The 10,469-nt window shown below is 35.1% G+C and overlaps 1 long non-coding RNA gene across 4 annotated transcripts; it reads left to right on the top strand.

Annotated features, from left to right (window-relative positions):
* The first annotated feature begins 1,111 nt into the window (after positions 1–1,111).
* LOC114945734 (uncharacterized) lies at positions 1,112–10,054 on the top strand. Of its 4 annotated transcripts, XR_003822469.2 has the most exons (5): positions 1,112–1,373; positions 2,021–2,220; positions 5,531–5,681; positions 7,128–7,209; positions 7,297–10,054. It is a non-coding gene; the product is annotated as an uncharacterized LOC114945734 (long non-coding RNA). The 4 variants fall into 4 exon arrangements; XR_014925624.1 differs by having other exon boundaries at positions 7,128–10,054; XR_014925625.1 differs by lacking the exon at positions 7,128–7,209.
* The last annotated feature ends 415 nt before the right edge of the window (positions 10,055–10,469 follow it).

A 10,469-nucleotide genomic window follows, 5' to 3' on the forward strand; every position in this document is an offset into this window, starting at 1 on the left:
GTCGTGAGTTTGCATCGGACTTGCAACAATCATGAGTTCCGTTGGGATTCTCCGGTGATTCTGCATGAAGAAAAACAAACAAGAAAAAGAGAAATTGCAGAAATGTTTTACATAAAAAAACAAGGAAAAAGTTTTAATTTACAGAAAGATACGGAGAATTTTAGTGGGATTTATGATCGTGTTCTTGACGTTATTTAAGTCATTTTTATTTTTACTTTTATTTTTATTTTTATATCCACCTATTTATTTATTTTTATTTATTTGACTTTATTATGACGATTTAAATTGCGAAAGACACATTTAGTTTCGTCTCTATTTTCTTAACGCTTAGTGACTAAGATTCTTGCGAACAGTTAACATCTATTTATTTTGTGCTTACTTCTGTCAGTCTTGCATTGTTCATCAAAACAAGCGTTAACATTGTCGGTTGTGTGCATGGAAGTTGATTTACTGTTTAAATTTGGTATGTAACACATTTTTGTTTTTAAATGTATAATTATTTGTTGCGAATAAGTGTATTAAATTATAATTATTTTGATGGAACTTTTTATAAATGTACTTGAAAAGGGCTGCAATGACAGCCGAAACGTTGTATTTCAAATAATTATTCATAATAAATTATCTGGTCGACTTTAAACGTTGAGGAGTGGTTTTTTATTAATTATTACTGGCAACCTTAAGGATTATTATTTACAAATAATATTGATTAAAATAAAGAACAAATGTGTAATAAACATGGATTCTACATTAATACCTTTGAAGGTACAGGCCATCTTTTTATATTGAACTTAGTAGATTTTCTTTCTGAATTATAAATTTACTTTTAAAGCTCAATTTTTATGCACATTTATTTGTTAATAACTTTTTAATAAACAATGGTTGAATGATAAGAATGACAATTAAAATCTTTAGAAAGTGACTTAGAATATACAATACGTCAAAGTCAAAGCTACTTGCATTATGTATTACATTAAAATTAATATTTATTCTAATTTATTTTACCTCATTTTACAAGAAAAATATTCACATGATTCGTACTTTTTTAGCGGATGTGCTGATAGGCTCTTTCTTCTTCTCTCTCACTCTAAACACTGACAATAATATATAATTCGACATATGATATTTGTGCCTCACAATTCTTTTATCGTCGTCGCTCGTTATCGTAGATTTACCGTAGTTTATCTCAATTTACTTATATCTACAGGCAGTGAAGTTAATCGATGAAACTATTAAAAAAAGTAATCATAACACCTTGATTAAAAAGAACCACATCTTGCTGTCAGTTTACTTGTTTGTCGTTCCGACAAAAGAAACAATTCGTTATCAATTTTAATATCCCAAAGCAACTGTGAGAGTTGAGTAATAGAAAAGTGGTAAGTCGATACAATTTATGAGATTATCTTTTGTTATGCTGTATCAGTGTCAGTCTTTAATTTTTAATTTCTTGATATGATAATCGCGTTTTCATCTATCGTAATAAATAATGAAAAATCAATATGCAATACAGACCAAATACTATTTTGTTATTGAATCGTGACGGAAAATTTTCTTATTTGAAAGTATTACACATTCTTTTAAAATTGATCGTGATATGTAGAATCTTTTTCAGAAAAAGATAAAAAAAGAGCGCTAAGTCTACGCGCCATGTGAAAAAGTGTTCGCAAAACATAGTGTTTTTGCATTATTGTAAAAAATTGCTTTAAATGATAATATTATTTTATCTTTGCGCAATATAATTTAGTTGTACAATATAATTATAATTCTAGAAAAATAGATATAAGAAATTGTCAATCGACAAAACCTTATGTTGTAAAATTAATACTTCTAAAAAATAAAAAATAATCATATAAGACATTTATACAAAAAAAACTTGGCAAACTTGATTTTGACGTAACTAGCAATTTTATTCAATACTTTCACAACGTTTCGACCATTTGGTTGTGGTCCTTATCAAGTAAAAATTCCATCAATTAAAATGAGATTAACGCAACATAACACCGGTCTTATATAAAATTAATAGTTAAAAAAAGAACACGTCCCATTCGTCGTTGACAAAACATCATAGCGATTAATAGTTAAAAGAGGAACACGGAAATAAGGTCGAAAGGGTCTGAATAGCTTAGTTGGTAAGAGCAGTCGCCCGGAAAGTGAAAGACGCGGATTCGATTTTCGCTTCAGCGACTTTTCGGACCTATATTTTTCGCGCCTATTTCTCCATATGTAAGTTTTGAACTTAATTTATATATGAAACTTAGTGATCTGAAACCAAGAGATACAGTTCCGAATAATTAATTTTTTGTGCTTTGGCTCTGTTGGCCGATTTAAAAAAATCATCATATTTATGTTCTATTAATGTTCCAGTTATTATGATGTAATATTAAAATTAATTATTCACTATTAACGTAATGTTTACATAAAATTAATATTTGTTACTTTGAGATATATTACAGACAAGGTATTCTGCATATTTATATTGTATTTATATGAATTTTTAATATTTTCTCCAGGAATGTCTCAAACTTTAATCAGCTTCAAGAGACATGGTAGTGTATCGTACCAAACATTTCCCTATGATTTTTTTATTTACACATGAGTTTGCAACTTTCCACGCGAAGCGAGATTCAATCCAAACTTGCGTTTAGTTTTTTGATAGTGGAGCCTCCCACAGGGCGGTATCCACTGTGTTTACGCATACACCTTCCACACGCCGTAAGGTTCTACATTAGTCCATATAATTATGATAATAAAAGATCAATTTCTCTAAAACGATAAGCAACTTTGACCATTCTTAGTTTTGTTCTAAATGATCTATTTAACAATAATTTATAATCAAATCTGTGGGCCATGGACATTGTAGTCCTCTCCCGATCGGGGCTGAGTCGATCAACACTGTATCCGATTAGCTGTGTCTGATCGGGACTGTATCAGATTGAGATTGTGTCTGATAGCAATTGTATGCGTCCAATCAGTACTATGTTTGAAAGGATTGTGTCCAATCGGAACTATGTTCAATCAAAACTGTGTCATTTTGAGACTGTGTCCGATTGGGAAATATTATCGTGTTCAATTGATACTGTGACAGTCGGAACTCACTCAAATTTTGATCAGTTGAAACGTTTGCCACAAGATTGCACCAGTAACTAGTGATGCTTCGTGATTATTGTGTTCATGTCATACATGGTGCGTTCACAAAGTTTCAAGACTGATTTTTTCCTGATAGGAGAAGGCGCGCAGACCGGTTCCACCGACAGGGTAAAGTAGTTGGGGGTGTCAGCTAACCGACCGTTCAGCGGCAATTGCCTTCGAGACGCTGGAGTGAGCAGATCGCTAGTGGCGTAAGTGCGTGTCAGTGACCCCTGTCGAAAACTCGGAGAGTCGAAAATGCAACGTCATTTGAAGCAGCGTTATTCGATAAAGTTCTGTGCGAAACTGAACAAAACCGCTACAGAGACTTTTGGTATGATTCAAGAGGCCTATAAAGAAGAAGCCATGTCACGTGCAATGGTTTTCATGTGGCACAAGAGGCTCAAAGATGGCCGCGAGAACGTGGACGACGATGACCGCGCTGGGAGACCTTCAACAAGCCGAACTCATGAAAATTTGGTGAAAGTCCGTGAACTTTTAAATACTGACCGTCGTTTTTCACGCACTTTCACCAAATTTTCATGAGTTCGGCTTGTTGAAGGTCTCCCAGCGCGGTCATCGTCGTCCACGTCCTCGCGGCCATCTTCGAGCCTCTTGTGCCACATGAAAACCATTGCACGTGACATGGCTTCTTCTTTATAGGCCTCTTGAATCATACCAAAAGTCTCTGTAGCGGTTTTGTTCAGTTTTGCACAGAACTTTATCGAATAACGCTGCTCCAAATGATGCTGCACTTTCGACTCTCCGAGTTTTCCACAGGGGTCACTGACACGCACTCACGCCACTAGCGATCTGCTTACTCCAGCGTCTCGGAGGCAATTGCCGCTGAACGGTCGGTTAGCTGACACCCCCAACTACTTTACCCTGTCGGTGGAACCGGTCTGCGCGCCTTCCTCTACTCAGGAAAAAATCAGTCTTAAAACTTTGTGAACGCACCATGTATGTCACATATAAGTAATGTAAGTCAAAATAAGTAATATAAGTAATATAATTGTATTTGTATGTCATTATGTTGCGCGGGATTCGTTAGCACATGGTGCGATAGCGCACAGCCTGATAGCACACGTCAAATTAAAAATAATTCCCGATAGCCCACATCCCTTTAATACGCATCCCGATAACACACAAGAAAATTAAACATAGTCCCGATAGCGCACATTATATATTTTATTTTTCTCGATAGTACGCCAATCGCGTTTCTTTTCCGCACGAGGAGCACTACTTGAACAAGGCTTGATACTCGTAGGCAATAAGTTATTGCCCACGGTTTTCCCGTGAGATAAAACTTTGAATATGACGTATGGAATATTTTGTAGGTAGATGTTGGCAAATCGTTATTTTGCGTACAGAAATCGCTTACGAAAAGTGCCACTTTGCATGCACGTGTAATACAAAATACAATGTGTTGCACGTACGGAAGTTGGCTATTGTCCACTCGTGCGGGTAAACGCGCACTCGCCTTCGGGTCGTGCGTTTACCCGCACTCGTGACTAATAGCCAACTTTTCGTACTTGTAACACAAATAACTATTGTAGTACGATTCTACGTAAGTACGATTCTCCATGGGTTTACAATGGATAAATTTTGACTACTGGTGAACCCATACTAGGCGCCTTCTTTACCTTTTTTAAAGATCAGTTTTTAAAGATTATGTCATTTTTGTATTTATTATATACTTATGAAAGAAATAATAAGATAGTAGCGTTACAAGAAAATAATTATTATATATGTATGTATATACTAAGTATAAATTAATATTTTTTTGTATTACACTACTATCCTACTATTTCTTTCATAAATATATATAATTGTAAATATACCCAAGTAACAAAATGATGTCATACTAACGGCCAATTTTGGTCACGAAACGATCAATGAGACGTTCTAGTTAGGTCCTATGAGACTCGAAAATGACGTCGAAATGTCACATTCATGAGACGTCATTTTCTGACGACTTATTGATGTCATTTTGACGTCTTTTGACATCATTTTGATGTCTTATTGACGGCATAATATGACGAATATAAGACTTAAATTCTAGTTTTGAGACTTTCGCGGCTATTGGAATCATCAATGCAGAAGGTTTTCGAATGGATGCCGTGTGGTTTAACAGCGTAATGCCGACATTTCGCAAACGTTGCAGTTTGCATCTTCAGGGCTGAGAGCTCCGATATTGAGCTTTCTTGGGTTGTGATCCTTATATATATTGAATATGGATTGTTAGTTTTATCTCTCTATATAATGATAAAAATTAAAAAGGAGGGAAAAAGAATTAAAAAGATTTGTTTTGCAACAAACTTTATATATAAAATCTTGCCGAAGCGCAAATATCCGTCGCGTATTTCAACAAGATATCGCCGTAAATTAATTTATGTTTGTTCATTAGCAACGACGATTGCAACGACGTTGTTGATCGCACTCAGCTTCGCATTCCTGATCCTCTCTTCCGAAACGGTGGATTGTGTCCGACGCACGTATTGCTATCAGGAAAGAAGATACTATATATTGGACAGGACAGGAGTTATTCAGAAAATAAGGCAAGTGCATAGTCTATATTTTTTACTAAATAATTTTCATTTATATTAAAACACAACAATATATATATATAATCATGCCGAAGCGCAAATATCCGTCGCGTATTTCAACGAGATATCGCCTTTTCATTTGAAAATTTTATGAAGGAATTACAATGTCTTTTAAAAAGATCTGAGAAACCATTAAAGTAAATTAACAATCGCTATGCGGAAATGAGTTTTCATAAAATCTAACAATGCAGACATTTCAAAAATATGTGTAAAGAATCGACATGAGAAAGGACCGTTAATATCAGGTTGTTTCAATCCACAATTTTCGAAGGTTGAATTTTCTCATTTTATTATTTCTATCAAATCTTCCGATAATTGTTGTCTTATAGAAAAGGATATTATCTGTTTGGAAAATATTGCAACATCGAGTGATGGCAATTATATTGCAGTCAGTCGTAAATTTAAAGTTGTTAAAGAACTTTATAATAATATATGTAATTCTAATCATTTAAACATTTTTAAAGTAATTGAATTATCTGACATTCGAAGATGGCCTTTGAATAAAATCAATTACAAATTTGTAAAATTGCCATACAAAAATGAAAGAGTATTTCGCAGTGATACCGTTTATAAGTACTGCACATTTATATAATAATATTTGTATCTTGAGTTTTTATTTGTTTAATAAAAAATTAAAGTAAATTCTGATAAAATTTTGAATTGAGACAATCTTTTTTACACACACTATATATATATATATATATATATATAAAAACAATAATAAATAAAAAATATGTTACATATATAATCATAAAATTAATTTCGTTAAAACAAAATAAAATGTATGAAACTTTAATTGTATTTAATTTATTAACTGTATTTAAAATTAATCATTTTTTATTGAAGATAAACGAAATAAATTTTTTAAAATAAATATTAAGGGTGAGTGGGGTAATTATCAATACCTAAACAAAAAATCAAATAAAGCAAAATTTAAAGCAGAAACAAGTATGTTTATTCTAAAATTTGAGATTGTGTAAAAAGGTCAACTGACAAGCTTAAAATTATTGAAAAATCACTAATTTATTTTTATTTTAAAAGATCACATAAAAATTATAAACGTAATCCTATTATTATAGTTGACACTACAATCAAAATTATAATTAAAAGTACAATCCAATTAAACATATTTATCGTTCTAATTAATAAATAAATTAAAATAAAATAAATTACAAACGTTTTGACTGTACATAGTCTTCTTTAGTGTAAATTAACATATCGACTAATACGAAAATAAATGATACCGTGAGAATACATTCATTAAGACAATAACAATGCATTGTGTATATAATAACAATATTGATAAAATCAACTTATTTAAACGTTATGACAAGCATCAATTGTTTTCATGTTTAAGTACAATCTAGAAATCTTTTTTTGACTGCATTCACTCCTTAGGATATACCATATATGGAGGAAAGAATTCTTTTCTGATTCCATCGTTGAAAAGCGTGGAATTATCCGAGATTCCAATTATTATGTATGATCGACTATTAAATTTTGAAATTGTCAATGTTAATTATTCCGAACCATCTCATCTCTAAGTACATTGTGATGTTTATTCTAGTTTTGAAGCTTTCGCGGCCATTGGAATTATCAATGCAAAAGGTTTTCGGATGGATGCCGCGTGATTGAACAGCTTAATGCCGACGTTTTGCAAACATTGCAGTTTGCATCTTCAGAAAATAGAAATAAAACAGAATAAGCAGCTCCTCTTTCTAGACGTGTTAATTAAAAAGAACGAAGACGACACCTTAAGCCATCGGGTTTATTAAAAACCAACACATACGGATCGTTACTTCCATGCCATTTCTCATCATCACCCGACTTAGAAGAATTCTGTCATCGGTTCATTAATATACAGAGCCTTAACAATTTCTTAATCAACTTCCCTGAATGAAGAATTAGAACATTTCAACCAAGTCTTGACCAAGAATAGATACAACAGCAAAAACATCAATCGAACTGAAAGGCTGAAAAACTAAATCCAGTATTCAGTTCTACAAATATTGCTACATTGAATGAATAAGAAGATAAAAAATGAACGATCCTTTCGTATCTTGTGACGTGGCGTTTTTTGGTGAGCGCCGTCACAAGGGCTATCATCTGGCCGAGGGGAAAAACTGTCCTGGGGGTCGTCCCTCATTCCTTGGGGAAAAACAACCCCGCGTTACCGATTTGAGTCTTATTTCGTTATAAATTATTTTTGTTTGAGTCAGTAAACAGCCATCGAAGGTCGTAACGATTATCTGAGTGCGGTGAGATTCTAACTAAGTAAGATACTAATTGTATAGCAAGTTACCGAGGAATAAGAAGAGGGAGTCAAAGGACGATTACCGTGTCAAGGATGGATTCCGGGAGCCAAGGTCATGTATCGCGTTCCCGCTGATCACGCTATTCCCCATATTGCGTATCGAATTAACGATCCTCCCTAATTTCAGCAAGCTATCACCGGGCTATCAGCGTGGATCATACCTTGCTGCAGAATGGGTAGACCCCGCGGATTCGTATATACCACGTCAGAAGAGGCCTGGAAGACGGCCCGGTCAGCTGATCTAGAGCCTACCCCTGGATACCGTGTACCGGCTAACATCAGCGACAACAGGGAATGTCAATCAGAAATCGATGGGCAGATTGAATCAACCTCCTCCCCCTCACCAGCCAACTATTGAGGGGATGCGCAAAGAATCAGCGCGGAGCGCGAAGGACCTCACGACGCTCCAGGAGAGGATTATTGTTCGGCACAACGTAAACTGGAAAAGATGACTCCTCAGGACGACCCTGAACACTCCGCCTATGAAGATTAAACTGTAAACCGCCACTCAGACAAGTCGTGTAAAATGTATAAATCCAAGTTAGACTGGGGTCGTAACTCGAGGATATCGGGTACCGGTGTGGAGTAATTACCATTTTTCCTGTTATTATACATCTTTTCTCTATTAGAGTGTAGTTACCGCGAGATCAGCCTATCTCGGAATTCGCGAATGTATCCCTCCCAGGACTGCCGTCCGGCAGTCGTATCGTTTAACGTATCGTTTATCGTTTTGTATCGTTTCGTATGAGAACGTGTAAATCGTTGAGAGCCGGAATTCGCGCACAGGCGTTCTCCGCGAATAAAGTGTCGTAGTTAAGCCTCTGCGAGAATCATTCGGATTTGCGAAATTACCGCGTGATCCTCCATTACCGTTCGTATATCAAAAATCGGATTCAGTCGTTTTGTTGTTCTATTACGGAGTTATTTTGGTTAATCAATGTAAAACATACTTGCAATATTAATAAGAATATTTGTCAGTCAGCTCTCCTATTTTTAAAAAACTCCATCTTCATCTCGACTAAGAGCCAAACGCGATGTTATTGCGACAAATTAATATTTAGAAATTTTTGGAAACTGAGGAATTTGAATCCTATGGTTGAGATCTCAGAAATTCCCCTTGTTCCTTCTCTTAACATCCCCTGTAAGAAAAAGACGAGAAAAATATTGGTCCGAAAGTCGGCTGAATACTTGCAATATGTTTCCCGGATACCGTGCATTTAATATATTTGTATTCGAATGAATCATTGAGAAAAATATATCTATAGAGTATCGGCATCTTCGTCTCCCGGATCTATTGTTCCGCGCGCACACCGCATTCCGATCAATCTTGTGCTCCGCGGGCGCCGCGAGGACGTTCACCAGTGTATATACCGCGATTTAGATACCGGATTCGTAAGAAAAATCTCTGCGGTCTTAGGGGAAATGTCCCTAGGAAGAAATTCGTAAGATACCGTACTCATGTCGTAGTTATATCACCATTTATATGATTACTGCTTTAATTTTATTATATGATATCGGTCAAAATCTCGTTATAGCAATCCACCATTTATATCTATACTTCGTTGTTAACCAATTCTGTATATGTAACCCTGTAATTGTCCGCGGAGCACAAGATTGATCGGAATGCGGTGTGCGCGCGGAACAATAGATCCGGGAGACGAAGATGCCGATACTCTATAGATATATTTTTCTCAATGATTCATTCGAATACAATTATTATTAAATATATTGTTATCTGAATTGTTATTAATCTCTGTGTTATACTTAATAAAACCCCCTCTCCAGAATCTCGGAAATCAACATCTGTGAACCGCGCCCCTCTACCAAATACTGAGAAGGGCGGGAAATTTACGTTTCTTGTCGAAGGAATTTTGATACCGTGGCGTGCGGAATCGCACCTGGCGCCCAAATACTTATAGTTATTGTACCTTTCAATCTGCTGATACTATTAAGTTCATTTCGGCTATTATTTCTGGATACCACAATATTTAATAAAGACTGATATCTCCAATCAGGTACTCGTCACTCGATTGTAATTCGGCGTTTTCCCCCTCAAGCTCGGCGTGAATTAACGTCGCAATCTTCAAAATACAACAGAACACATTAGCAAGATGCTGGGTAAACACAACGTCAAAGTAATTTTCAAATCTCAAAAAAAGATTGCGCAACTACTTCCTAATCCCAAGGAACAGAGACCACACTTACAAGAAGAGGTCGTGGTTGACACTTTACCGATTTTAGTCTCCTTTTTTGTGGCAAATCAGTATTGAATTTAAGTTGATCCGTGTTTGAGCTTTTTGTTCAATGTGCCTTGTAAGTATTTTTTTTATATTTGAAATTAGAGAAATTTCAAAGTTCGTTGTAAGGCCTAAAGAGATACATATTTTTGATCAGTACTGCTAGTGCAGCGGGAGAGTTCAAGGATA

Source organism: Nylanderia fulva, unplaced genomic scaffold, assembly GCF_048542155.1.
Source record: "Nylanderia fulva isolate GAGA-0341 unplaced genomic scaffold, ASM4854215v1 Scaffold457, whole genome shotgun sequence".
Lineage (NCBI taxonomy): Eukaryota > Metazoa > Arthropoda > Insecta > Hymenoptera > Formicidae > Nylanderia > Nylanderia fulva.